The following is a 7616-nucleotide window of genomic DNA, read 5'->3' as shown; positions in this document are numbered from 1 at the left end:
TCCATCCGTCCGTCCGTCTGTCCGTCCTCTTCAGCGCCTAGTGCTCAAAGACTATAAGAGCTGCTGTGGCGCTACAGACTGTAATCACAAATGGGAATATCAATAGCCGGGCGAAAGGGCTGCACACGAGTATGTCCACTTCCGGGCCGAGTCTTATGCCGACGCCTCCCTTGGCCCCCTTCGCACAGGTAGTCTTGACCCTGTTTACATATCGGGGCTTGCTCGGGTTGCCCGTGTGGCAAGGGATTGAAATCGGAGGCGTACCCCAACCAGCGCCCAAAAGAGCCCTGAGAATGGATGCTTCTACGGATTCTGGATCAGGTATAATGGGTCGTGGATCGTGGATGATGACGCTTTTGTTGTGTTGTTTTGATCACTGAATCAATAAGAGTACAGTGAATATTTAATGATTCATTTGTTGCCGCTTCTGGTGGATTCCGTGCCTCCGAAGTGCGTATGCGGGGGCCTGCAATTGGTGGCAACAAAGGCCCCACGGCTGCCACAATCGCTGCTGCAGCGGAAATGTTTTGCTGCTGCTGCATGCTCTCCTCCTCCGATTATTATTGAATAAATTGCAGAACAAATATGCAGCGAAATAAAAATAATAATAAATGCAATAACGGGGATGAACGATGAGCAATTGGACTCCCGTCCAAACGGAACGGATCGTAATATGCATAAACGATATATCTGATCGACTGGAAACTCTTGTTTGAATTTGACTTTGAATTTCGAATATTTCGGCATATATTTTCATTGCGGCCAAAAACGGAGAGACGATTCCGTGCATTACGATTCTGGCATCAACGAAAATAGATGCCCAAATGGAAGTGCAAACATCTCTGAGGGGAGGAGTGGAGTGTCGGGCGTGTGGACGTTTGTCTTCTGTCAGTGTGTGATTGGATACTGCTTGCTGCTTTCTGCTCGATGGCTTCCCCCTAGATCACGAGGTGCAGGCGTATCTGGAACACCAGCTCCTCGACGGTCTTCTTCAGGAGCGCCGCCAAAGACAGGATGAATCCCAGGAGGCTGAGGGAGAACAGCCAGGGAGTGGTCATGAGCACGGCAAAGAAGACGAGCGTCTCGTCGCCCCGGGCATTGGCCATGCGCCACAGCAACTGGCGCTGGATGGTGCGCAGCTTGAACTTGCTGTTCCACAATCGGAGGCGCATCGAGCCGACGGTTTCGTTGACGACCACAGTCTTCTCGACCAGCCAGAACACCGCGCAGCACAGCATCTGCATCACCAGCAGCACGACCTTGACCACAGCGGTCTCCAAGAGGAGGTGGTACAAGGCCACCATGCGCTGACTGTGCTCCGGCTGCATTGTGGAGAGCACGACTGCGCCGAGGGACTCCAGCGGAGAGACCCTGGGGGAAGGGCCGTCGGAGAGCTCCTCCCACTCCGAGTCCGACTCGGTGCGCTCTATCGAGCTGAACTCGCTCTGGCCCTGACAGGAGCACGACTCCTCCTCTTGGTCCTCCTCGGTGGGCATCGAGTAGTCGCCCTCGTAGTCGCCGTCGTAGCGGCCGTCGGAGTACTCTTTGTGCGGGCCGTCGTAGTAGTCTCCGCGGCTGTCCGGAGAAGCGCCGGCTGTCCAGAGGGAGCTCAACACGGGCGGTGGTCCCATCGATGCCATCTGTGGCACAGCATTGAATCTGCAGGGGAGCCGGGGGTAAGTTATGTCCTAGGGGGAAGGGGAGTCTGAGCTGCTGCCGCTCACCCATCTGAATCACCCATCGGAGGGAAGGTGGGGGGGTGTGCGCGACCTATTGGACCCATTGGGCGCGAAAGCAGAAGACTAGTGTGGATTTGGCCTAGGAAGGGCATCGCATTGAGTCCATTCTTGTCGCCGGAACCTTCGGGGGGGACCTGCAGCTCCGGCTGCTGCTGCTGATGCTGGTCGGTAAAGTCGAAGGATCCCATGGATCCGAAAATACCCCGCGAAAGGGTGAATGGGGAATGTGGATTATTAATAGTTGGATTCATCTTATTCCAGCACCTGTGAGGAAATATTCGTTCATGGGCTTTGTTTTGTATTTGAATTTTTATTTACTTTATGTTCCCTGTACTTTCGATATTTGTACTGAATGATTCCCAGAGCCAGTTCTGAACGGCTCCAAGTGATAGTTCAGGGCCCACTTCGATGTTGTGTTCCTAACAGATTCTCCCTTCTTTTCAGGTCTCCCCACCCCACCCCACAACGCCGCAAAAATATTTCAAAACTTCGCGCCGCCCACTTCCGCCCCACAAAGAACGAAAATCTGTGGCATCCACGTTTTTAAAGATACGATAAAACCAAAAAAGGCAGAATCGTAGAGGATGTTTATATGTTCTAGAATGTAAAATCTCAACCAGATCGTATAATTATTATAGCCAGAATCAAGAATACAATTTTATTTTTCCTCGCTCTGTCTCTCTCAAAAACACAGGTTTCATGGTCGGTTTTGCCAGTTGCAAAATATGAGTTCAAGGATCTCAGAACCTATAAGAGCCAGAGCAACCAAATTTGGTATCCATACTCCTGTGATATCGGACCTTGACTGTTTCGTGTCCAAATTTCGGCACACCCCCTTCCGCCCCCGCAAAGGACGAAAATCCACAAATCTCAGAGACTATTATCGCTAGAGTAACAAAATTTGGTATCCACACTTCTGTTAGATCTCACTATAAAACCTATATTTCAGAATTTCTCCCCACCCCCTTCCGCACCCACAAAGGACGAAAATCTGTTATATTCACAATATTGCACATTCGAGAAAACTAAAAACGCAGAATCATAGATAGTGACCATATCTATCAGATCGCTGAATCTGGATCAGATCGGATCATTTTTGTAGCCAAAAGCAAGAAATCAATTTGCAGTGGCTACGCAGCGCCCGACGTCACGCTCTGACTGATTTTCTGTCTCTCTCGCACGCACTCTTTGTCGTGTCGTTTAATATTAGCGGCCTCTGCCGGAGGAGAGCCATACTGACTAAGTATCGGGTATAAATGTAGAGTTGCGGTGTCCGCAGCAACTCACAACGTTCCCCCTCGTTTTAAATTTGGTTGTTGCGGGGAGGCGGAATCTCTTCACGAACTCTCGCCATTTTGCTGCTACTTGTCATGAGAATTGGAAAAAACATTGAAACAAAGAAAGGATCTGCCACCACTAATGGTAATAATTGCACATTGGCTATCATTAAGCAATGATCAGAATTATAGAAAAAATTGTCTACATCCATGTTTAGCTAAACTTTAGTTTTCTCCGTTTTTTTCTTACTCACTCATATTAAAACCAAATTTAATCCATCAAAAGTCAATAAGTAAAACGATTACCTGGGAAAAGATTATAGATAAATGATCTTGTGACTACATAGAATTTAGACGGATTGCTCCTTATCGGTGATGTTTGACTGAATTAAGCATTTTGGCTGATATACTCGACTCGAGAGCTGACACACTGATAATGTTATCTCCAGATTTCCCTCAAAACATTCCTATAAAATCACAGTCAAAAGGTGCAATGCCTTCAATCGAAAAAGTATTAGCATGGTGAACGTTTTAAGCAGTCTACTTGTCTGCGGACTGGTACTTGTCAGTGCCGCACAACTGAAAGACGGAGATGTCCTGCAAGATTACCAGCGTTTAAAAAGTCTCCGCCCGCTGGGAAGTTTGCCGAAAACTTCCGTATGAATTGCTCCCGGACTTGGATCTTTTCCACCCCCGAATACCCAGTCAGGAGGATCTGTTGTGTTTCGCGGACATGGCTCAGTTCATGCAGGCGCTCACTACTGGAAAATTATGGGCCCTTAAGAGTAAGTAAATAATGAAAATTATATTCAAGTCAATGAGAACTGAAGTTGACGAATTTTGTGAGCAGTGATCGATGCTTGGGGCTCCATTCCCTCAGGAGTGCTGTCCGGCAATGTCTACCATCTGGGTAACTTCGATGAGTCAAGATCAGCGAGGAGATCACCAGTAGTCACAGCATACATGGAAAGTACTGTTTTCTAATTGTACCCGCCGTATCCATTTCGATCAAGATCGCATCTTGCTTTCCGGCTTCCTGCTCTGCGGCACATATGGATATGTTTCTGGAGCAGTTAATGCAGAATTTGTTGAACTCAAGCAGCACAAATATAAAATTTAGCGAGGCCAGCTATCAGACAAGTGAATCGAAACCTTGGGATGGAATGACCATTTTCACAGTGTAAGTTAGACCTTATCATAATCAATTTCTGTGACTCATACTATGGATTGCAGTGTACTTCTTGGCTTGATGGGTACTATCGTGGGTCTATGCACGCTCTACGACTACTTTCTGTGCCAGGATCAGAGTGAGGACCGGAGAGAACGGAATGATTTACAGAATGATTTAACTCGTATTTTGCCTACCAGGTAGTATCTCTGTGACTGTGAAGATGTGCTCGGCACGGTCAAGTTCCCGTGCCATCTTCCGCATTGTCGACAGCAAATCGAATCCGAACGTGATCAGTTGTCTTGATGGAATCCGCTGCATGTCCCTATTCTGTGTTGTTTTGTTTCTCCAAATATAAATACCTTCAATATGATTTCGGTTTTAGTGGCCTCATGCTTGTATGTGCAAAAACCATTCAGCTCTGTTTTTTTGTTTGCTAGTGGGTCGCGGAATCCTTTTCCAGCTTTATTCTCCACGGATTTTTTTCGGTTGATTCCTTTTTCTTTATTGCTGGCCTACTAGTGGCTACGGTTGCTCTTCGCTCAATGGATAAGTAAGTGTTTGAGATATTTTGTATCCATCGAGAATTATTGCCAATTTTCTTACAGATCCAAAGGAAAACTGAATGTGCCGCTTATGTATCTTCATCGTATTATACGGATCGTGCCGATACTTGCAATAGCAATCCTAGTTTACATAAAGCTGACGTCCATTGTTTCTGGGGGACCTTATTTTAAAGGTGGATTCCATGGTACAGCCGCCTATGAAAAGGGCTGGTTCTGGACGCTGCTCTTCGTGCAGAATTATGCTACAAGCAATATTGTAAGTCATAGATCTACTCTTATTACCATTTGTACGATAATCGTTTTCAGTGCCTGGATCACACATGGTACTGGGCAGTGGATATGCAGCTTTATATAATCTCTCCGCTTCTGCTGATTGCACTGTATAAGTGGGGCAAAAAGGCAGCAGCTGGCATCTCGGTTCTTGTTCTCCTACTATCGTCCTGCCTCTTTGCCACGATGATAGTCAACAAATACTCATTGCTCTTCAAGTAGGTCCACGATGCTTCTGTTTGTCGTTGGAGTTCTTCAACCCCATTTAATTGCAGGAATGGAACCGAAGGAGATGCCGGAAGGAAACTGTATTCTGCCACACATACTCATTCGGCACCTTGGCTGATTGCATTTCTTTTGGATATTTTCTTCACCTGAATTGTAGGAAGAAGTTCCAAATAAGCCGGATTTTGGTATGGTCTGGATGGGTTCTTAGTCTGGCCATGATCTTCACCTCGATGTTTGCCCTGTACCCTGCGACCCAATGGAGTGCTCCACCCCTGTCCACCCTCAAGGAGTTTCTGTACTACACGCTTACCAGAGTGGGCTGGCCCTTAGCCCTGTGTTGGATCGTCTTTGCCTGCATGCAGGGCCATGGCGGTCTGGCCAACAGTTTCCTATCCTCGCCATTGTGGCAGCCTCTCTCGAGACTCTCCTATTCCGTGTACATCTGACACCTTTTCGTACAGGAAGTCAACAGTAGAAGCGTTCGTACTAATACTTATTTCTCGGACAAATTGTAGTAGGTTTTGTTTCTAGTAGTTGATGGTTGCTTATTTTTAACTAACCTCATTGATGATTTTCAGATGCAGAAATTTTGGTCTGACTTTGGGATCACTATTTTCATTTCGTATCTGCTTTACGTTGTCATTGAGGCTCCTTTTGGCGGACTCGATAATCTTCTACGATCCCGGGAGAAAAGTGTTTTGAAGCCCCAAGCTCCAAGCGAACAAAAGCAATCCTCAGTTGATGTCCAGCAGGGCCAGTTGAATGCCGGAAGTAATCTGGTTGAGTCCGACGTGCCTAAATAAGAAGCCACAGAGACTACTCCAGAATAGTTATAGATGTAAATATCAATATGGGTTTTTATACCCGATACTCAAAATGAGTATTGGGGTATATTAGATTTGTGGTAAAAGTGTATGTGTGTAACGTCCAGAAGGAATCGTTTCCGACCCCATAAAGTATATATATTCTTGATCAGCATCAATAGCCGAGTCGATTGAGCCATGTCCGTCTGTCCGTCTGTCCGTCCGTCCGTCTGTCCGTCTGTCCGTCCCCTTCAGCGCCTAATGCTCAAAGACTATAAGAGCTAGAGCAACGATGTTTTGGATCCAGACTTCTGTGATATGTCACTGCTACAAAAATATTTCAAAACTTTGCCCCGCCCACTTCCGCCCCCACAAAGGGCGAAAATCTGTGGCATCCACAATTTTAAAGATACGAGAAAACCAAAAACGCAGAATCGTAGAGAATGACGATATCTTTTAGACTGCGGAATCTGAATTGGATCGTATTATTATTATAGCCAGCATCAAGAAAACAATTTCATTTTTTCTCGCCCTGTCTCTCTCTAACACACACGTAGCATAGGCGGCTTTGCTTAGAGTAAAACATTAGCGCCTAGATCTCAGAGACTATAAAAGCTAGAGCAACCAAATTTGGTATCCACACTCCTAATATATCGGACCGAGACGAGTTTGTTTCAAAATTTCGCCACACCCCCTTCCGCCCCCGCAAAGGATGCAGATCTGGGGATATTCATAAATCTCAGAGACTATTAAGGCTAGAGTAACCAAATTTGGTATCCGCACTCCTGTTAGATCTCACTATAAAACGTATATCTCAAAATTTCGCCCCACCCCCTTCCGCCCACACAAAGGACGAAAATCTGTTGCATCCACAATATTGCAAAATCGAGTAAACTAAAAACGCAGAATCATAGACAATGACCATATCTATCCGGTTGCCGAATCTGGATCAGATCGGATCATTTTTGTAGCCAAAAGCAAGAAATGAATTTTTAGTGGCTACGCAGCGCCCGACGTCACGCTCAGACTGATTTTCTGTCTCTCTCGCACGCACTCTTTGTCGTGTCGTTTAATATTAGCGGCGTCTGCCGGAGGAGAGCCATACTGACTTAGTATCGGGTATAACTGTAGAGTTGCGGTGTCCGCAGCAACTCACAACGTTCCCCCTCGTTTTTCACTCTTATGTAGACATTTTGTAGATTACAAAACCACATAAAAAAGATGTGAGCTTCCGACTACCCACACACTAGACTGATAAGAGTAATTATTAATGATGTTCGGCTGTATCAAGTATTACGCTGTGCTAGTCTGAGTACCTCAGACTACTCAAGACTACCTTACTCAACACAATTGTTTTTATAATCGGCTGGTGGTTCTAGATAGAACAGATGGCAGATGGCGAAACGCCACCAATCGAATTAGCATTAGCATAGGAAGCGTTGTGGGTCCGAGATAGCCCGAGAGCGTTAGAGCTGCTCGGGGACGCTGTTAAGCCGAGTCCGAGAGATAGCGACATAAGGAGACGAAATAATTCCACTGCATGCGCATATGCGGTAGCAAATGAT

General features: G+C 46.3%; 1 pseudogene; it reads left to right on the top strand.

The window, feature by feature from the left end:
* Positions 1 to 3535: 3535 nt before the first annotated feature.
* Positions 3536 to 6097, top strand: LOC6587375 (annotated as a pseudogene).
* The last annotated feature ends 1519 nt before the right edge of the window (positions 6098 to 7616 follow it).

Source organism: Drosophila persimilis, unplaced genomic scaffold, assembly GCF_003286085.1.
Source record: "Drosophila persimilis strain 14011-0111.01,24,50 unplaced genomic scaffold, DperRS2 tig00001154-arrow-arrow-pilon, whole genome shotgun sequence".
Taxonomy (NCBI): Eukaryota; Metazoa; Arthropoda; class Insecta; order Diptera; family Drosophilidae; genus Drosophila; species Drosophila persimilis.
The sequence above is the reverse complement of the archived record's forward strand: the minus strand, read 5'-3'. Positions and strand labels throughout refer to the sequence as shown.